This window comes from Arachis ipaensis, chromosome B3 (assembly GCF_059453495.1).
Source record: "Arachis ipaensis isolate K30076 ecotype BB chromosome B3, ASM5945349v1, whole genome shotgun sequence".
Taxonomy (NCBI): domain Eukaryota; kingdom Viridiplantae; phylum Streptophyta; class Magnoliopsida; order Fabales; family Fabaceae; genus Arachis; species Arachis ipaensis.
The window spans coordinates 99,202,710-99,225,424 of NC_142438.1; the positions used below are offsets into that span (position 1 = coordinate 99,202,710).

At 40.4% G+C, this 22,715-nt stretch overlaps 1 non-coding gene across 1 annotated transcript; it reads right to left on the bottom strand.

The window, feature by feature from the left end:
• Window positions 1-21,922: 21,922 nt before the first annotated feature.
• On the bottom strand, window positions 21,923-22,026 carry LOC148571745 (small nucleolar RNA R71). Its single transcript, XR_015907965.1, has one exon. It is a non-coding gene; the product is annotated as a small nucleolar RNA R71 (small nucleolar RNA).
• Between the last annotated feature and the right edge of the window lie 689 nt (window positions 22,027-22,715).

Below are 22,715 nucleotides of genomic sequence, written 5' to 3' on the forward strand. Positions count from 1 at the left end.
CAACCACCATCATATGCCTATGAACCTCCTCAACACAACTTGGGACCGCCATACTCACAAGACTCTTTCCACCATTCACCTCCATATGACCCTAACCCACATCCATCATACCAACCACCTTATGAACCAAATGAACCATACATAGATCCACCCCAAACCTCTATGGAGAGAGCACTTACCGATCTAATCTTTACTATATGAGCTCTCGCCGCCCAAATCAGACCACCAAATACCTTTAATAATCAACCCTCAAGCTCTAGTGCACTTCCTTTTCAATCACAGAATGATCTCCCCATCCCACCACCACCTCAATATCTGCCATCTCCATATCTATCAATCCAAGAGCACTATGATCCTACCTATGATAACCGAGTGCATCAAGAGACAAAGGATCGTTTCAAGGAAACAGTAGATCGATTTCTGGAGCAAGCATTAATTCAATGGGCTTCTAGGCGCTCAAATATACAAGGATCAGCCACAGCTCCATGTGGACAGTCTAGTGAAGAGCGTAGCATGAAGGAGATACCAGAAACCCCAGTGGACAAAACAGAGAATGAATTCGTACTAGAATAAGTAGAAGACGCTGTCATTGTTCAAGAAGAAGAAGAAGTGGTTGAAGACTTAGGAGATGCAGAACCTCCATGGGAAATTTCAGTCATAGAACCCCCTTCCAAGACGTTTGAAATTGATGCTAAGGAGGGTGTACAACCTCCAAGGCATATCACAGTTGAAGACTTGGAAGAGGTTGATCAAGAGATGGAGATTCAAGAAGAAGAAGCACAACCTCCCATGCCCTTGGAAAGCAATGAAGAGGAGATTAAATTGGAAGAGAGCTGCCAAGAGAAAGAGGTTGAAATTGAAGAAGCTTGCAAAGAGGTGGTAATTATCAGAGAAGAGCACAAGGGAGTGGAGCTTGCAATTTCATTAAAAATACCTCCCCCTAAGTTGCCATCATCCTTCACAACATTCAAGTGGGTAAAATTCATATCCCATAGCTTTCTAATCCCACTTGAATATGGGCTACTGGAGACGAATGGTCAACTTAGAGCTCTTTGTGGCATTAAGAGTAAGAGGAAGATAGCTAGTGATAAGAATTGTCAAGCAAGGTTCAACATGGTTGTGTGCTCTAAGTTTAAATGCAAAGGTTGGTGTAAAGCTCAACTGAATGGGTCTAGGACGCTATTTGGTAGCTGCAGTGAGAATTCAAATCACTTATCACCCAGTTGGAAAAATACAGATCCCGACATGGATGGGTGTAAAAGCAAGATTTGGGATCCTGGAATCTGTTCTGACATCCAACACCCCGGGAGCCTAAGAATCTTTTTGAAGCTGCTCAAGGGTTTTACATGCCTAGTTTGGGACCCCGGAGGTTACTGGAATCACAAACACTGGTGGAGATTCCTGGATGAGTTCAAGCATAAGCCACCATAACAGGAAGCTCATCAAATGTCCAACTTAAGGACTTTAACTAAAAGTGCTAGGTGGGAGACAACCTACCATGGTATGATCGTTTCTTTTTCATTTTTATTTAGTTTTATTTGTTTTTGAATTTTATTTTATTTTGTTATATTGAACCTGGAGTTTTGCATCACATTCATATTAACATTGCATTCTGCATTTTTCAGATTACAAAAAAAAAAAAAAGAAAGCGAGCACGCGACGCGACCGCATCAGCGACGCGTCCGCGTCGCAAGGAGATGGGAGACAATATTAATATGAACAGAGAGTTACGCAGGAGCAGCGCTGGAGGTGTGCCAATGGCACAAATCATCCCACGCGACCGCGTCGCAGGGGAATACTAGCCTCCCACGCGATCGCGTGCCCCACGCGGCCGCGTAACCTGAAAATCGACGTCAACCAGGTGCATGGCCAAAAGTTGAGCTGGAGTTGGGCTGGAATCGTGCTGGAAGCCCAAGCCTCACCACGCAAACACATGCCCCACGCGTCCGCGTCATATCCCCATGATGGCCACTCACGCGATTGCGTCCCCCACGCGATCGCGTCACCCAGGATTTTGGCAATACTGAGTTTTGAACAGAGAGTTGTGCGACCGCGAGGCTGTACTCGCGCCACTAGCACAAATCGAGTCACGCGATCGCGTGCCCCACGCGTCCGTGTCACCCAACCATATCGCGCACCACACGACCGCGTCACCCACGTGATCGCGTCGCCAGCGTCGCACAACCTATCCAGATTAGTGCCAATTTTCTTATCTTTTTTTTTTCTAATCCTAAATTCTCCCTTCTCTTTCCTTTCTCACTTTCTTTTTCTACTTCTCATTCTTTTTCACTTTCATTTTATTTTATTTAATTGCATACTCTCATTCATTGCATATTTTTATTTTTTCTAAATTTATTGTTGGTGTTCAAATGTTCTTATTCAACTGTTACATCTTTTCTGGTATTTTATTGGTGCTTCATGACTTGTTTTATTCTGATTGGGTAATATTATTTAAATCAATGCTAATTTTTATATTACTGATATTCCTTTTGCATTGACATGAATTTACATTGTCTTTCATTACCCACTCTTTTCCCCATTGTTGCAAATTTTGCACCATTGGTATGCCATGGCTTTTATTGTTTTCTCACTTACATGTTGAAGCTTCCATGTAAATGAGACCATTATCATTTGGCATTAGCCCACCCATACTTCTTTTATTTTCTTATCTCTATTTTTGGGTTACTCTTCTTCCCTTTCTCTTTCAGGATGGTCAGACGGAAGGGAACCAGAAGACGTTTACATGGGGAGACAGGCAAGTCATTCTGCACAATCTATAGAGAAAAGCATCAGTTGAAGCCACCCGTCCACTTGCACATCTTAGCATGCACCGAGGACGGTGCAATCTTTAAGTGTGGGGAGGTCCATACCGATCTCCATGGGTTAGTATTTCCTTCTCAAACACTAATGTTTTATTTTTCTTGTTAGTTGTTGCATTTGCATGTTTGATTGCATATTTGTTTGTTTGATTTTTATGCATACTTTACCACTTGGTTGAAGTAATATTTTCTTTTTCAAGAAACCTTTTTAAGAGTATTTCACTAATTTGAATAAAATTTAATGTTACACTTGTTTAAAGAGATATTATACTGGAACATGGTTTAGAACTCGAACACACAAAACCTGTGAGATTTTTGAGCCTATTTGAATTGGTTGCATTTTTCAACCAATAATTTATTTTTGGTGTGTGTTTTTCTCTCTAATATTGTGATCTTTGTCTTGCTTAATTCTATATTTCCATTATTTGATGTATGCATACACTTACATGATTGAGGCCTTTGTTTCACTAAGCTTACATACCCATATGGCCTTAACCCTTTCATTATCCATTGCAAACCAATTTTGAGACTATTTTACCCCTTTGTTCTTTACTTTAGCTCATCACTAACTCTAAGCGGAAAACAATAATATCCTTAATTTGAATCCTTGGTTAGCTTAGACTAGTGAGAGTGCTTATAATTTAAGTGTGGGAAAATTGAATTTGGAAACAATTGGTTTGAAAATTGAGTATGTTAGAATTTTCTGAAAATGTGAAAGAAATGTTTAGGACATGTTCATGCATTCAATAATTTAATCATATGCATTGAGAAAAATAAAAGAAAAAATATATATATATATAGAAAAAAGAAAAAAAAAGAGAAAAGAAAAAGAAAAAGAGCAAATAAGTAAAAGGGGACAAAAGGCCCCAAAGTAAGTGGTGAAAGCAATGCATATGTACTGTACTTAAAATTAGGATGCATGAATATGTGGAAATATGGTTAATGGATAGTTAAGGGTGGTATTATGATTACATGGATTGTCTAAAGTTAGGTGGAAAGTTTAAAGTTAATTAAGGATTCAGATTTTAGTCCACTTGGCCAAATACAATCCTACCTTGACCCTAACCGCATTACAACCCTTAAAAGACCTCTTGATATATGTATCTGTGCATTAAAATTATGTTGATTGTTAGATGAAGAGCAAGCCTTAGAAAGCAAGGTTAGTAGAGAATTGAGAGAATCGAACCTTAAACACTTGAGTGACTAGAGTGTATACACTACCAGTAAGGGTTCGATGCTCAATTCCTTGTTCCCTGCTTTCATAAGCTATTTTCTTCTTGCAAGTCTATTTGTACTTCATTTTCATGATTTGAATTAGTGAAATCCAGTTCATATTTATTCTTGGAGAACTTATTTACTCTTAACCAAGTAAGTAAAAGCATTTAGCATGTAGTTGCATTCATAGGTTGTATTTCATACCATTCCTCTTCATCTTTATAGCTTCTCTTGAGTTTAGCATGAGGACATGCTAGTGTTTAAGTGTGGGGAGGTTGATAAACCACTTTTTTATGGTTTATCTTGTACTCAATTGAGTGGTTTTTATTAACTCTTTACCCACTTATTCATACTATTTGCATGGTTTTATATTTCCTTCCTAATTATGTGTTTTGATTGAAAACATGCTTCTTTGATCTTATATTTGCTTATTATTAATCCTCTCTTATTACCATTAGATGCCTTGATATCTATGTTAAGTGTTTTCAGATATTATAAGGCAGGAATGGCTCAGAGGATAGAAAGGAAGCATGCAAAAGTGGAAGGAATACAAGAAGTTGGAGAAACTGCTAAGCTGTCCAGCCTGACCTCTTCGCACTCAAACGGCTATAGCTTTTGCTATAGAGGTTCAAATGATGCGGTTTCAGTTGCGTTGAAAAGCTAACGTCCGGGGCTTCGATTTGATATATATTATGATATAGTTCCCCTGACGCTAGGTGACGCGACCGCGTGCTCCATGCGGCCGCGTCGCAGTGACGGAAATCAGCGCATTTAAATTCTTCTCCAGTGAATTCCGGGCTGTTTTCGACCCAGTTTGTGGCCCAGAAAACACAGATTAGAGGCTATAAAGTGGGGGAATGCATCCATTCAAAGGAAGGCTCTAATAATTCACAATTTTAGGAGTAGATGTAGTTTTTAGAGAGAGAGGTTCTCTCCTCTCTCTTAGGATTAGGATTTAGGATTTCTCTTAGTTTTAGAGTGACTCTCAATCCCAGGTTCAATATTCTTTTATTGCTTTTCTCAATTTTGTTTATGACTCTCTATGTTTAGATTGATTTTCTATTTAATATATTTCTTGAGGTATTTCAGACTTATGATTGCTCCTTTTTATTATATAAATAATTTGAATTTTTCTCTTTTGGCTTTGGTTGAGACATTAGTAACTCTTGAGTTATCAAACTCATTGTTGATTGAAAATTAGAATTCTTCAAGAATTAATTTGTCCACTTAACTTACCTTCATAGTTAGAGGTTAATAAGGTAGGGGAAGAATCCAATTCTCATCACAATTGATAAGGATAACTAGGATAGGACCTCCAGTTCTTCGTACCTTGCCAAGAGTTTATTTTATTATTACTATTTTATTTTATTCTTTTTGTGCAACATACTGCTTCCTTACTTCCAAAACTCCCAATTTGCAATCTTCATAACCAATAATAAGAACATACTTTGCTGCAATTCCTTGAGAAGACGACCCGAGGTTTAAATACTCGGTTATCAATTTTAAAGGAGTTTGTTACTTGTGACAACCAAAACGTTTGTATGAAAGGACTTTTGAAGGTTTAGAAACTATACTTGCAACGAGGATTTATCCGCAAATTTCTAGACCACGCAAAAGTTCTCTCATCAACGGTTCCTCAAATAAAACTGGAAGTGGCGCGGGTGTGATAATTGAAAGTGACCAGGGAACCCAAATCGAACTTTCCCTCAGATTCGGGTTCCCTGCCTCAAACAACCAAGCTGAGTATGAGGCATTACTAGCTGGTTTGAAGCTGGCTAGGGAGGTTGGAGCTCAAAAACTTACCATCTTCAGTGACTCACAAGTAGTCACTTCACAAATAGCAGGAAGCTACCAAGCCAAAGATCGCACCATGAAAAGGTACCTGGACAAAACCAGAGAACAGCTCAGACAACTCAAGAAATATGAGGTCCGCCACATACCCCGAGAACAGAATGCCCGAGCTGATGCACTTTCAAAACTAGCTAGCACCAAACTAGGGGGCAACAATAGAAGCCTCATCCAGAAAATGCTACAGAACCCGTCAGTCTCAGAAGAAGAAAAAGTCCTAGCCATAACAGGTCGGGATCAAGGATGGATGACTCCCATAATTAATTACCTCAAAACAGAAACACTCCCTACAGATGAAAAGGAGGCAAAGAGGTTAAAACGGGAGGCACAATACTACACTATCATAAAAATACTCTATACAAAAGAGGGATTTCAATACCATTGTTAAAATGTGTGCCGACTCCCAACACAAAGAAATTTTTAGAAGAAGTACACAGTGGCATCTGTGGCAATCATCTCGGAGCGCAGGCACTTACCAAAAAAGTACTCCAGGCAGGATTTTATTGGCCAACTCTACAAAAGGAAGCCACAAAGTTCGTAAAGACATGTCCACCATATCAGAAACATGCCAATTTTCATATCGCCCCGCCAGAGGAACTCATCAGTGTAACCTCACCTTGGCCATTCGCAAAATGGGAACTCAACCTTCTCGGACCTTTCCCTCAGGGGTCAGGGCAAGTCAAATTCCTCATAGTAGGGATAGACTATTTCACAAAATGGATCGAGGCAGAACCCCTAGCTAATGCCACTGCTCAAAGAAGTCAAAAATTCCTATATAGAAACATTGTCACAAAGTTTGGGGTTCCACACTCCATCACCACGGACAATGGCACTCAATTTACAGATGCATGCTTCAGAAAATTGGTGGCCGATCTGAACATAAAACACCAATTTACATCCGTAGAATACCCCCAGGCCAACGGACAAGCGGAAGCTGCTAACAAAGTCATATTGGCAGGGTTAAAACGGAGATTACAGGATGCAAAGGGAGCCTGGGCCGAAGAGCTCCCACAAGTCTTATAGGCATGTCGAAGAATGCCACATTCTACCACAAACGAATCACCTTTCCGACTAGCCTACGGAACGGAGGCAATGATCCCAGTGGAGGTCAAAGAAGGGTCGCCCAGGGTGATCCACTATAATGAAGAAGCCAACTCCCAACTTCAAAGGGAAGAACTTGACATACTTCCAGAAATTCGAGAAAGAGCTCAGATCAGGGAAGAGGCATTAAAACATCGAATGGCTTCAAGATACAATCAAAAGGTAGTGCAACGAGGTTTTGCCGAGAACGACCTCATCCTAATCCGAAATGATATCGGAACAACTCGACCGGGAGAAGGAAAGATGGCAGCAAACTGGAAAGGACCCTACCGAGTCATAGAAGTACTTGGAAAGGGCTACTACAGACTGTCCGAACTTGAAGGGCGAGAACTTCCTAGGTCATGGCACGCCTGCAACCTAAGAAGGTACTATAGTTGAAGGTAATAAAGATCTTAGGATAAGGTTCACTCTTTTTCCTGAAAAGGTTTTTTAATGAGGTGCCAAGCCAAGATCTACAAATTGCCCGACTTAGAAGGATAAAACTCCCACATGTATATATCTGCATTTTCTTTTGAATAAAGTTTTTAGATTTTCTACAAATTCTCAAGACGCATTTCTGAAACGCTAAAAATTCATCGCCCGATTATAAAGCTACAAGATCGGTAGAAAGTGAAGATCAAACTCACCGTCCACAATAAAGACCAAAGAAGATGAAAACCAAATTCATCAAAAGGTCGATCAAACCTAACTTTGACAAAATCGACAAAGATGAAAAAGCGACAAAAACAGAATAATGTAAGAAGTTATCGAAAGTGATCCATAGAAAGAACCTGACGAGGTCTTAATAAAATAGGTTGCTAAAAATAACTTAAAAGATAGGCCGACATAAAGAAGTCAGACCAGTCGACCACAATAACCGAATTTATAAAAAGTTAATCCCTGGAAAGAGGCCTGGCCAGCCCTAAAAAAGAGGATTTCTAGAAATAACTTAGAAGAGACCGACATGATGAAGTTGGCCTCCCACAAACAAGTTATAAAAAGTAATCCCTAAAAGAGACCTGACAAAGGTCCAAAAAGAAGATTGCTAGAAATAACTTAGAAGAGACCGACATGATGAAGTCGGCCTCCACAAACAAGTTATAAAAAGTATTCCCTAAAAGAGACCTGACAAAGGTCCAAAAAGAGGATTGCTAGAAATAACTTAGAAGAGACCGACATGATGAAGTCGGCCTCCCACAAACAAGTTATAAAAAAGTAATCCCTGAAAGAGACCTAACAAAGGTCCAAAAAGAGGATTACTAGAAATAACTTAGAAGAGACCGACATGATGAAGTCGGCCTCCCACAAACAAGTTATAAAAAGTAATCCCTAAAAGAGACCTGACAAAGGTCCAAAAAGAGGATTACTAAAAATAACTTAGAAGAGACCGACATGATAAAGTCGGCCTCCCACAAACAAGTTATAGAAAGTAATCCCTAAAAGAGACCTGATAAAGGTCCAAAAAGAGGACTACTAGAAACAACTTAGGAGGGACCAACGTGAAGAAGTCGGCCCAAAAGCCTCAACGTTATAAAAAGTAATCCCTAACAGAGACCTAACAAAGGTCCGAACAAAACGGATTACTAGAAATAACTTCAGGCAGAAGTGAGGAATTCGACATACAAAGTTGGACCCAAACATCCACAACCTCAAAAGAATCAAGCCACAAGTAGGAAAATACAAAGGCAATTAAAAGAGGTCGGGCAACAAGGCTCCAACACTCCCAAAAACCTAAAAAGGTACCAGACAGATGCAGACAAACATATTATGAAAAGCACAAGTTATAATACTAACAAACCCAAGAGGCTACCAAAAGTCAGCCCCAAGAGCTTGAGAAACTACTTTGGTTTTCAAAATAAAGTTGCTAAAAAAGTAACTAAAAGAGTATCAAGAAGTCAGAACTACCAATTAACAAAATATAAAAGTTCAAAGCCCACAAGTCGGGATATATACACAAACATCCAGAATAATCATTGAGGATCTGAAGATTTCTCAGCTGCATCAACACGAGGCGAAGGAGGACGAGTCTGAAGAGGCACCGCATCCCCCGTCCCATCATCCCGGTTCAAGATTCGACAATCAGGATCCGACTCGGGACGAATAACTGCAGGGGTTGAAGAAGTCGGCACAACTGAGACCTTGGCGGAAGGCACAAGAGGAGGATCAACATCATCATCATCATCATCAAGGTCATCAGGGACAATTTTACCGTCCCTCACAATGTTGTCCAAGCTGAAAAGAGTAAGGTCGAGCTCAGGCGTAAGAACTTGAACCTACTCCTTCAGGTTCTCATAAGCAGCATTTACGCTGCCTACAAGGTGACCCTGGAGCTCGGCATAGTTAGCTCGGGCGGATTCCAAATTGTCCCTGAGACACATCATCTCCTTATAGGTTGTGACATAGCTCTCCTTGTGCTTCAACGCCGTGTCTTCAGCCAACTTAGCAGAAGCTACCAAGGCAATAGAACTAGCCTTTTCACCTTCCAACTCTTTCTCTAACTTGGTCACCTTCACTTCAAGCTCCTCCTTCAAACCCTTCATCCGATCGAGCTCCAACTTGGCCTCCTCCATAAAGGCCTTTGTAGCGTGAATAGGAAGATCCTGGACAGTACGATATAAAGCCCCTAATGTGTTCCATCTTAATGCTACTTCGAGTAATAAAATCCAGATGGTGAAGAAGAGAAACATCGTCAGTAGGGATGGTACCATAAGGACCGATTTGCTGGTCGACAAACTCGACAGCATCGAAGTCAGGGGCATCAAGGTTAAAGGGCTCAGCTGTTTTCTGCTTTTTCAGTGGAGGAACGCCAGAGGTAACGATAGAAGCCTGTGGAGGATCAACCAAACAAACTCGAGGAGTAAGGATCATCCTCCTCGGTCCAGAAGAGCTCAGTACGGATGACTTCGACTGAACCTGAGAGGACCCCTCCCCGGCCATCTTGGCCGAGATGTTCTGAGCTGCAGTAGCTTTCCTCGCATTCTTAAAGGCCTTCATAGATTCATTGTTTTTCACCATCTCTGGAAAAAACACAAAGATTGTTACAAATTGAGAGAAAAAGAACAAAGCTCGACAAAAAGGAAACAAAACGAAAACAAGATAAGACAACCACTACCCAGCTCAGCTCGAAGAAGCGAAGGATCCCCTAAAAACCTTTTTGTGTCAAGATAAGGAGGATGTCCCCAGTTCTCCTCCAACACGTTAACAAAGGCCTGTTCGACCTCATCCAACATCTCCCACATATACCTCGACACTACAACATTCTTTTGCCACTCTAAGGGAAAGGCGGGCTCATCGTTCTCATCCAGAAAAAAGGGACGAGCTCCTTCAACAGCTCGAACCTTAAAGAAATAATTCTTGAAATCTCTAAAAGACTCATCATACATCGAAAAAACTTTCTTTCCTTGGGCAGACCGAAAAGAAACCTAGGAAGCTTTTTCTTTGGCAGAAATCCCAGGCTTGGTCAAAATGAAAAGGTAAAGAAAGAGAGTTTGAGAAGGCTTAACATCCAATTCCTGACACAACAACTGAAAAATCTTAACAAAATCCCATGAATTCAGATGAAGTTAGGATGGAGACACATTGCATGACCACAACAAATTGGTTTCAAAGGGAGTAAAGGGAAAGGTAATGCTCATTTGACTAAAAAAATAGTCGTAGGCATAAAAGAAAGGACGTTCCCCTTGGACTGAAGTCGGGAAACAGACCCTCTCATCAGAATTAGGTGCTACTAGCTCATAATTTTTCTCCTGCTCCCGATTACTATAAATCCGGTGATGTTTCCTAAGTTCCACACAAAACTCAGCATTCACCACGGAAACACACATTAACACAAGGGAGTCCAACCAGTCGGACATCCCCTTAGGAACCTTAGAAGACGTCTCTACAATATTTTTGCGAGAAGACATGGCCAACTAGTCCTACAAACAAAGAAAGGAAAATAGATTACTAACCAAATAACAGCTCGGACGGTATCAAAACAACTCGGACAACATGATCCAGAGCAATATAAACAGCAAAAGGAAAGCTCCAAGACACACACCAATGTCCAGGGGCATCCTTTGGAGGCAGAGACATAGAGCAAAGACTCAGGAAAACCTACAGAAACTAAAATAACCTAGCAAAAGACTCTAAGCAAAAAAGACACAAATCAGAGCAAGATCATCAAGAAGACCATCATTCTCCACAAAGCTATCACAACAGAGAAAAACTTTCTCCCAATCAACACTCCGAAGAGGAAAAAAGATTGTTAAAGCCACCTCGCAACTACAGTCTCAGTCTACAAGAACTACCAAGCAACAAAATATATCAAGGAAAATCATCAAAGACGCAACCTTTTTTCAGAAATCAAAGGTGCCATTATCCCACAGAAGCTAGAAAAACAAACAGTAATGCAACAAACATGCAAAGCCCTAAGATAAGCCCTAATCATCAGAAGAAACACCAAAGTATGCGTAAGGGCAAAAGAAAGCCAGAAAGATACATCACCATGACAGGCAGGCGCAAAAACACAAAAAGGTTCAAGCTTTCCAACATTGCACTCAAGAAAAATTTTTTTGACTTTACGAAAAAGGTAAAAGAAATGAGAGCCAACCTGAAGAAAAAGGAGAAAGCTTTGAAGAAATTGAAAGCTGGAGCGACAAAATCTGGAACCGCCTCTCAAGCAAAGCACCAACAAAACACCCAACAGGCGTCGCAGAGAAGAACGCGAAAATGCAAGTCTCAGGTAAAATAAAGAGAAAAAGGGGGAAGTTACAGAGAAAAGAAAACCATTTTTTATGTGTAAAGTTCAAAATAAAAGAGGCAAGAGGAACGGGGCATTAAAATCAAATTAATGAGGGTATTAAACCCTTGCACATTCCCAAAGCAAGGAGACGCGTGTTTTCAAACGAATAAAAATTCAAAAGAAAATGTTCCGCATTCAAAAGAGAACTCTACAAAGAAGAAGTCGACAAAATTCTCGAGTTCGGCTTCATCAGAGAAGGATCGAAGTCTTAAAACTAAGACTCGACCTCAAAAGAAAGACCGAGCTCGAGCAGGGGCACTGTTCATACCCTGGGTCGAGCTGTCCGACCCGGGATGTTTAGCGACAAGGCGACCGACCTCTTCAGGTCAGACTATCCGACCTCTTCTCAAAGAGCTCGGCCAAATTGGCAGGAAAGCCCAATAAAGGACCCAGATAGAGGAACACGACCCGAATCCAAAGGCAGCCCAAGCCTATAGAGATAAGGGCGGTTCCCTTGAAGATAAGATGACTTCACTCAAAGATAAAGATAAGATAAGATAACTATCTTATCTCCAGAAAGGTCATCCTCTACTATTATAAATACACTGGAGCACCCAGGTATAACTCATACTCTGATTCTACTAAAAACATGCTTAATACCCTTGCTAACTTAAGCATCGGAGTCCCTTGCAGGTACCACCACCCTCCGGTGACAAAGGATCAGCAACATCGTCAGCCCAACAAGTCGGACGCGACAACTCCGGCCACCGTCCATCAGCCGGACACGTCATCTCCGACCAGCACTAAAGATCTCGTTCGAGATCGACCTACAGTTTTAGGTAACCCTTGGAACAGTAACGTTTAAAGAATAGATTAAAAATGATTTTTAATGAAAAAGTTATGCGCATTTGAAATTGGGTTTAAAAAACAAAATTTTTCACAAAACTGGAAATTCTGGTATCTGTGCGCACGCACACTATCGTGTGTATGCACAGACTAAAGCATGTGGGGAGACTCTTGCATACGAATAAGGGCGTGCGTACACACACTCTGGAAGTTTTTCAAGTTGTGCATACGCACACTATGATGCGTACGCACAGGCTGAAAAAGCTGTCTGATGCGTGCGTACTCACAGTACCATGCGTACACATGATATCCTGTTTTATACTAAAACTCTGTTTTCAACTCTTTGACCTTCCTAGCAAGCTTGTAAACCTCTGAAACCAGTGTTTTGTTAAAAATTTCACAATTTTTGAACTATCAACGATTCCTCTAGTTTTTCCAAACCACTATAACTACCATTTGAGATTCCTTAGCTAGTCTTTAGGATTTTGGGGTGAGCGGGAGTGTAATGGTAAAATAAAAGAAGTAATTTCTATTTTGTACTTAGAGGCGGAGACTTAGGGTTACAGAAACTTTAGGAAGGTTAACTAGAGTAGTTTTGTGAAGTGTATTGAGTTGATTACAAAGAAGGTACCGGAGTATAGTGGAGGTAAGTTGAAGAACTATATGTTAATTATAAGTACAATATTATCGTGATTTGGTTATAAATGTGACTATTTTTAGCTCGAGCACTCTTCTCGAAAGTGCGACCCCAGTGAGATAGTGGAAGGTGAGGATCCCCTTCTTTGTTCCTCCTGGTATTGTGAAATTGCCTTCAGCGAGATGGTGGGAGGTTAGGATCCACTCCTTTGTTCCTCCTGAACATATGAGAATGTACCTTCTGGGTAGATGCAAGAGTTGTGGTTCACCCCACTTGCTACAAGTCAGTTAGTTGAGCCTCGCCTGTGATGCATAAGCATCTTATATACTTTTGGGGGGGGGGGGGTTTAGGTGAAATTGATCATTTATTGCTTGATAACTATATGCTTTATTATGATATTTCATTAGTACTTTGAGTGATTTGATTTCTTGAAAATTATAGGTGAATGATAGCAAAAGAGAAGGAAAGCATAAGCAAAGGGAACCAAGAATTGAAGACAAGTGCAAAGAGAGTTCATGGATGCTGTCAACTCTGACCTCTTCACACTCCAATGAGCATAGTCTATGGTGGACGATGAGTCTGATGGTGCAAAGCACCATTCTTAGCCATGATAAAAAGTGGCGCAAGACCTCGGCGTGTCACACGCCTAACCATTGGTGTGCCACACGCCTAGCCCTGATCTTTGCATACTAAATTGATGATAACTTGAGCTGTAGGAGTTTAAATGACGCGTTTTTAGCAGTGTTATTATAAAGCTGACATCTGGAGCTTTCCAACGATATATAATAGTCTATAGTAGACGTTCAGGTTGAGGGTGAAACTCACCATTCTTTGATGCCGAAAGAAGTGATGCGAAACAAGGGCGTGCAACACGCCCAAACCTTCGCGTGACACACGCCTTCGACAACAAAAAGGCACCCTTCAGGGCACCGTTGGTGTTCCACATGCCCCCCATTAGCGTTCCACACGCCCACCACTGGCATGCCACATGCCATCTCTCTTTGCAAATTCAAGGCACTTCCCAACACCATTTCAAGTACCGGGCCGAGCGTGCAAGACGCCAAGTCCCGGCGTTGCACGCTTGGTACAGAAAATCAAATTTCCGACAGCTTAACCAGCAAGTGCATCGGGTCATCCAAGTAATACCTCAGGTGAGTGAAGGTCGATCCCACGAGAATTGTCGGACTGAGCAAGCAATGGTTGTCTTGTTGGACTTAGTCAGGCAAATAGAAAAGGTTTGTTGGTTGTTGAAGGCGCATAAGAAAGTAAATAAAGAAATTAAAAGGGTTGGTGTGAAAACAATATGAGAAAATAGTTAAGGTTTCAGAGATGTTTATCTTTTCGGATTAAAACATCTTACCAACTATTTTATCAATGAATGAATCATTCTACGGCAAACCATAAGTGTCTAAACCCTAATCTCTTAGCGATTTAACCTCTTCTAACCTTCATCAACCACGACTCTCGTGGTCACTTAACTCAGATTAGAGGGTGAAGTTTAGAAAACTAATTTATACCACGAAGGCCCTAATCACCCCAAACTGGCTGAATAGATGTTACTTATCCCCATCTGTTTGTGTAATAGCCATCTAAGAGGAGTGTTTTCAAGCTGTAGTTCGAGCAAGATAACTCTCTCGAGAATTACAAGAACTCATGTATAAAACGGTCATACTCTCGTTCCACCCAGTTCATAAGATTAAGAACGAAAACAATCCTTAGAATTGAATTAGACATAAATTAAAATAGAGGAATAATAGTTCTAATTCATAGAAATAAACAGCACTCCTAACCTTAACCAAAAGGTTTAGTTGCTCATGACTTACAGCAAAAACAGGGTTCTGAAAAGTGCGGAAGGAAGAAGATAATGTTCGAACCCTTTACTAGGGTTAATTTTTTCCTTTAAATACTAACCTAATTTGCTATAGAAAATAAAAAAATAATAAACCCTAAAGATATTGTTTGTAATTAAAAATTACAAGAAATTAAAATAAGCTAAGAAGTGCAAAATCCACTTGAGAGGCCCAAAAGAGGTGTGAAACGGACTGCTACTGGCGTTTAACGCCAGGAATGGGCATTAAATGCCCTGGGGGGAGAGTGCACGTTGCTGGCTTGTGTCTCTTGCTGGCGTGAAACGCTGGTTGGGTGTTCAACACCCAGGGGGGATGCTGACAACATTTTCCTTTTTAGCTCCAGACTCTGCCAAACTGTTCCGAATTTCACCTAAAATCATGAAAACACACGAAAAATTCAAAGTAGCATCCAAAGAGGACTTTTGCACTAAAATTAGGTGAAATTAAATAAAATCTAACTAAAAATAATATAAAATAACTAAAAAAGGGGTATAAGATGCTCACACACCAACACTGTGCCAACTTTTCAGAGGATCAAACCCAAGGCAATTTGAGCAAGAAATGAGCATGCAACACGCCAAGGAATTGGTGTGTCACAGTCAAGAAAATAGGGCACTCTCAGGACGTGCATGCATGACGTTTTACACGCCAGGTTGAATGGGCGTGCAAAATGAAAACGCCTTTAAAATGGCACTCGTGCATACACATGCTCCATGCGTACACACAAATAAAGATTTTTGCATGGTCATGCGTACGCATCCCCCATGCGTACGCATGACCCCCTTGAATAGTGGGCAATTCACACGCCATGAACTATGGGCGTAAAGGAATCAAACGCCTTCGATGCTTCTTTTAAAGCAATTCATTGGACATTTTACACGCCAAACATGCGCATGTCACACGCCAGTATAACGCCTCGCAGAACTTGATTTATTTGCGGCGTTTCACACACCAAGATATGGCGTTACATGCCGGGGCAACTTTCCAGAAGATCACTCGAAGCACCATTTGGGAGTGCCACATGCCATGTCTAAGGCGTGTCACACGCCAAGAAGAGATAGCTCCAGAGACAACCAAGAAGTGGCGTTTCACACGCCACACAAAGGGCGTGTTACACGCCGAAAGATGATGCTCCCAAGGATGAAAAGCGTGGCGTTTCACATGCCAATGGGTGGGCATTTCACATGCCCCTTGGCCCAGCCTCCACAAGCCATTTTGGAAACTCTACAAGCCCATTAAGAATGATAAAGTGTTGGACCACTAAAGCCTTGAACCAGAAGACACAAAGCTGAGGATTTAATGCGGACGGTTTGATTTGATTTGATTTTGTTTTGAATTAAGTTTGAATTAAATGATTTGGTTTTATTTTAGGTTTAGTATATAAAGTCCTTGAAAACCTTTGAAAAAGGGGAGATAACACTTTTTTCCATTCTTCATACTCTATTTTTAATTTTGAAGCATGAGCCAATAATCTCTTTGGTTAAAGTTAGGAGCTCTGTTCATCTTTTTATGGATTATTAATCTAAGTGTTTTATTTTATATGAAGGTTATGCTTTGATTTATTTCATGATTGAGTTTTCGTTCTTCATCCCTAAAGATTTAGAATTATTGGGAAACATTCGAACTCCGTCTTAGATTCTAAATATTGTTTTGGAAAAAAATTAATATTTGAATTAGCTTTAAAACTCTTTCTCGCTACTTTTTTATTTAACCAATAATAGTTTCAAAGATTGTGAGACACTTTGTGGGTTTCAATTATTTAGAACCAGCTTGAATACATGACATATAATTCAACCTATGGACTATTGTTGAATCTTACTTGAATTTGAATAAGAATTGTGCTTCATCTCTTTTTCTTAAGTAATTAACTAAGGATTAGCAGTTAATTAGGTTAAAGAAAAATTAAATTGTAAAGGAATTAGAATTCGATTATTTATGATTCGTCATAATTAATCTTTGCACACCTTATTTAAATAGACATAAGGATTATTTTCCTAAAGAGTGAACATCTCGGACACCTTAATTATCTCTATCATCTTATTTTATTAACCAATTTTAGTTTGCTTTTGTTCAATTCTCTGTTTTTATGCTATTTACTATTGAAACTCTTATTTTTTATTATCTAACCAGAATAATCAATTGACCATTGCTTGCTTAGTCCGTTAATCCTCGTGGGAACGATAACCCACTCCAATGGTATTACTTGATACGATCCGGTGCACTTACCGGTAGTTTGTGATTTGTAAAATCTGCATCAAGTTTTTTGCACTGTTGCCGGGGATTAATCATCGTTAAGAAAATACCAATCAATTGATTACCTAGATTAGACCATTTTTAACTTTTATTCATTTATTATTTTTGTTTAAGTTTTTCCTCTGGAAATTCTCTTCGTCACTGTAAAGGGAGTTCCAATTTGATTTTCTTGTTGTTTTTGTGCCTATACAGAATAACAGGGATAAAGAGCCTCTTCACTACGATCCTGAGATAGAAAGAACTCTTTGACAACAAAGAAAACAAGCTAGAGATCAAAGAGTTGAAAAAGAGACTGAAGAGGTAGTTGAAGAAGAGCCTGAATGTACCATGACTGAGAATGCAAATAATAATGCTAATGTTCTTCAACCTAGGAGGACTCTTAGATCTTTCACTACTCCTAATCCAGGGAGTTGTGGAAGTTGCATTGTGACACCTACTGTCAATGCCAATAATTTTGAACGGAAGCCTCAGCTTGTTACATTAGTTCAACAAAATCGTCAGTTCAGTGGGAGCCCGCAAGAAGATTCTAACTTGTTCATCTCAAACTTCCTACAAATTTGTTATATTGTCAAGACAAATGGCATCCCAGCTGAAGTTTTTCGGTTGTTTCTATTCTCTTTTGCTGTAAGGGATCAGGCTAAGCAGTGGCTGGACAACTAGCGCAAGGAGAGCATAGCCACATGAGAAGACTTGGTCACTAAGTTTCTAACCAAGTTCTTCCCACCTCAGAGGCTAACCAAGCTCAAAACTGACATTCAGACTTTCCAACATCATGAAGGAGAGTCCCTTTATGAAGCTTGGGAGAGGTACAAAGAGATGCTGAGAAAGTGTCCTTCAGACATGTTTGCCGACTGGGTCCAACTCCAGATCTTTCATGATGGGATTACCCCTGCTTCACAGATCTCACTGGATAATTCGGCTGGGGGATCTTTGCATATGAAAAAGACCACTGATTCTGAAAGATCAATGAGGAAAGGGTGGTGGAATTAGATGCTTTGGACAGAATTCTATCCCAGAATAAAGCCATGTCACAATAAATAAATGCAATCACCCAACAGTTAGGAGGAATGCAAGTTTCAGCTGTAAGTGCTCAAGAGAATTCCTATGGCATGAGCAATGGACTGTCTTAAGTTAAAAGTTTTGAGTATAATCAGTCTTTTCTGGAGCAAGTGAATTTCATGGGTAATCCTTCAAAGCCACCTCAAAATGATCCATTCTCCGAGATCTATAATCATGGATAGAGAAATTACCCAAATTTTGGGTGGGAAAATCAAGGTTAGAGGTCCAATAATTTCAACAACAACCATCCACAAAACTACTTCCACTCCCAACATAATACCTTCAATCTTCACCAACAACAACCACCCCTTACCCAACCATCTCAAGACTCTCGAAGGCTTTCCAAGCTTGAACTTGCCGTGGAGAAACATTTATGGAGGAGACAAGGGCCAACTTCCAGAATCAAGGTACTTCAATTAAAAATTTGGAGGTGCAAGTAGGCCAAATTACTCAACAATTATCAAAATCCACTCAAATACTCCCAAGTGACACAATCCTAAACCCTAGGAAAGAGTGCAAGACCATTTATTTAAGAAGTGAAAAGGTGGTGGGAGAAGAAGCAAAAAAGGAGGCCATTGACAGACTAGAGAAAGAGGCCCAATAGGAAACAAACCCTCTAAGGGAGCACGTGATCCCCTCCTCTTAGGAACATACTGATGCCAGGACATCTTGGCCAGTTTCACTGACCTTTTCTTTACTGTGTTTAGGGTAGTTTCATGCATTTCTTTAGGAAATAAGCTAGTTTTGGGTAGATATTCACCTACACTTTGATTCAAGCATACATTGTGCATTTTACATTATTTCATGAGGATTTTGCATGAATTTAGTGACAAATTGTATGCTGCATTACCCATGACTTGGACTAGAACTTTGATGCACTCTATTGCTTGATTTCAGGACCAAAGGAAGCAAGGAAAGGGAGGTAACTTGCAAGGTTAATGAGAAAAGTGATTGCCAATAACACTCTCAAAGCCATCATTGCCCACGTTAAGAGTCACGTTAACTAAGTTAACGTGCACTCTAACGTGGAGAAGGGAAGTTGAGCCAACGTTAGTGACACTTAACATTGTCACTAACGTTGGCAAACACTCATGAGTGGCCACGTTAGAGCCCACGTTAACCTAGTTAACGTGGCCTCTAACGTTAAAGGGGGAAGAGAAGCCAACGTTAGTGACATTCAACATTGTCACTAACGTTGGCCTAAGGATGCAACACACCACGTTAACTCCCATGTTAACTTGGTTAACATGGGAGCTAACGTAAGAAGTGAGAGTTGTCGACAACGTTAGTGACACTCAACATCGTCACTAACGTTGGAAGCAACCACACAACCCCCCAAGGAGCCACGTTAACTTCCACGTTAACTAAGTTAACGTGGAAGCTAACGATGAGGAATGAATGATGAGCCAACGTTAGTGACACTCAACATTGTCACTAACGTTGGGATGGCTAAGAATGGCCACGTTAGAAGCCACGTTAACCTAGTTAACGTGGACTCTAACGTGAGATCTAGGGGCACATTGGAACGTTAGTGACAATGTTGAGTGTCACTAACGTTCTCGAAGGTTGGCAAGGCCACGTTAGAAGCCACGTTAACCTAGTTAACGTGGGCTCTAACGTAAGGCAAAGGGGTACATTGGAACGTTAGTGAAAATGTTAAGTGTCACTAACGTCCTCGAACTTATACTTTCACTAAATGTTAACACCCCTAACGCCCTGAGCTAAAGTCTCTGCCCACTTAGCACTTTCTCTCTGCAAGTAAAGTCAAGCCCAAATGAAGAAAAGAACTGCTTCAAACTCAAGATCCAAAGGCCCAAGACTTGAAGAGCCAACTAGAAGCTGAGAGAAATAGTATATATAGGAGTAGCTTTGAATTATTAAGGAGTTCTAGAGGCTGGAAAAAGAGAACTACTCTCTGTATTTTATTTTTCTCTGCAATTTCTAGTTCTATGATGTATTCTCCATCTTTATTTTCATTTTCAGGAGCTATGAACAACTAAACCCCTTTCATTGGGTTAGGGAGCTCTGTTGTAATTTGATGGATCAATACTAATTTTCATTATTCTTCTTCTATCTTTTCTCTTGATTTTACTTGAAAGCTTTCGATCTTCATCCAATTGAGTAGTTATCTTGGAAGAGAAGCTATTCAAACTTGGATCTCTTTTGAACCTTGAAAGAGGAATGAAGAGATCAAGCTAGAAATGCTTTCTCATGCTGGACCAAATTGGGTTTGGATGGGTATGTGACTATAACCCTCTCAATACTTGATTTGGGAAATGCATGTGGTATAATCAGTGACCATACTTCATCTCTTCTCATGAGCAATTGACCAAGGAATTGGCTATTGATCAAGATTTGAGAGATTAAATTGCAAGAAATTGTAATTCAATCACTTAAGATTGCCAAGGAGATCAATGAGTGCATTGATTGAGGAAGAGATGAAAATGAACTTGATCCGGAGAATTGCAACATCTCCTAAGCCCAATGAACTCTCCATCTCTGATCTTACCCATTCTCTTTAATTTCTGCCATTTACTTTTATGAGCAAATCCCCCATTCCCATTTACAATTCTGCAATTTATTTTCAGTCATTTACTTCCAGTCCTTTAATTCTAGCATTTACTTTTCTGTTATTTACATTCCCGCCATTTTATCTTCTGCAACTCTCAACCCAAGGGAGATTTGTTGTGAGACAAGTTTTCTGTGCATCAAGTTTATGGCGCCGTTGTCAGGGATTGATTGTGCATCAACAATGATTAAATTGGAAGATCACTAGATTGAGCATTTTTATTTTTATGAATTTCATTATCTGTTTGAGTGATTTACTTTTTGTTTTAGTTAAACTTCTTCCCTTCCCCCTCTGCTCTTTTGTTTTTCTTTGTTTTTTCCAATTCTGTTTGCTAACCCACTAACTGTTTGATATATTGCATCACCCACAACTAACAGTAATTCTGACACAAATACTTTCTGCACCTATATTTTCTTGCTTGCACTTGATGGTTGTATGACAAGGAGAAGAAGCAGGGCTTCAACTTCCTTCGATTCTGAACCTAAGAGGACCTTTCTTAGATTAAGGAGGGAGGCAAGAGGAAAGAAAGTGGTTGGTGCTGAGGAAAAAGAGGAATTCTTTGAAACAAACATGGAAGACAACATGGAAAACCATCATGAAGAAGAGGATCACAACCATGGGGAAGGAGGTAGAGCAAATCATGCTGGGAAGGATAGAAGAGTTTTGGGCTCTTACATCAATCCAAACCCAGGCAATTGTAGAAGTAGCATCCAAAAGCCAACAATCCATGCCAACAACTTTGAACTTAAACCACAGCTCATCACCCTTGTTCAGAACAACTGTTCGTTTGGAGGAGGTGTTCAAGAAGATCCCAATCAACATTTGACCACCTTCCTGAGAATATGTGACACAGTGAAGTCTAATGGTGTTCACCCTGACGCCTATAGACTGCTCCTATTTCCATTCTCACTTAGGGACAAAGCAGCCAAGTGGCTGGAATCTTTCCCAAGGGAAAGCTTGACAACTTGGGAAGACGTGGTGAACAAATTCTTAGCAAGATTTTACCCTCCTCAATGAATCAATAGGCTGAGAGTTGAGGTCCAAACTTTCAGACAACAAGATGGTGAGACTCTATATGAAGCATGGGAGAGGTTCAAGGACTTAACAAGGAGGTGTCCACCTGACATGTTCAACGAATGGGTGCAGCTGCACATTTTCTATGAAGGACTCTCTTATGAGTCAAAGAAGGCCATAGACCATTCATCCGGAGGATCTTTGAACAAGAAGAAGACTATTGAGGAAGCCATAGATGTTATTGAAACAGTAGCAGAGAACGACTACTTCTATGCTTCCAAAAGAGGGAATACAATAGGAGTAATGGAGCTAAACAATGTAGATGCTCTGTTGGCCCAAAACAAGCTCATTACTCAGCAGCTGGCTGACCTCACCAAGAAGATGGAGACGAACCAAGTAGCAGCAATCTCCACTTCATCAACAACCCAAGAAGGAGTGAATGAAGAAGCACAGGGGAGTCAGGAGCAAGCCAACTACAATGGGAATTCACCAAGGAAAAACTATGATCCATACTCCAAGACCTACAACCCTGGATGGAGAAACCACCCAAACTTTGGGTGGGGAAGTGAGCAAGATCAAAACCAAGACTAGAGACGTTATAACTCCAACAACAATGCAGCTCATCAGCAGTTCACACAGAGGACATCTCAACACCCCCACAACAACACTTCTCCACACGCCTATCAAAACCAAAACAACATATCTGCTCCGAATCACTCATCAATTGATGACAAGCTCTCTAAGATTGAAGCCTTACTTGAAGGAATATGCCAATAGATTCAAGAAAATAAGATGTTCAAAG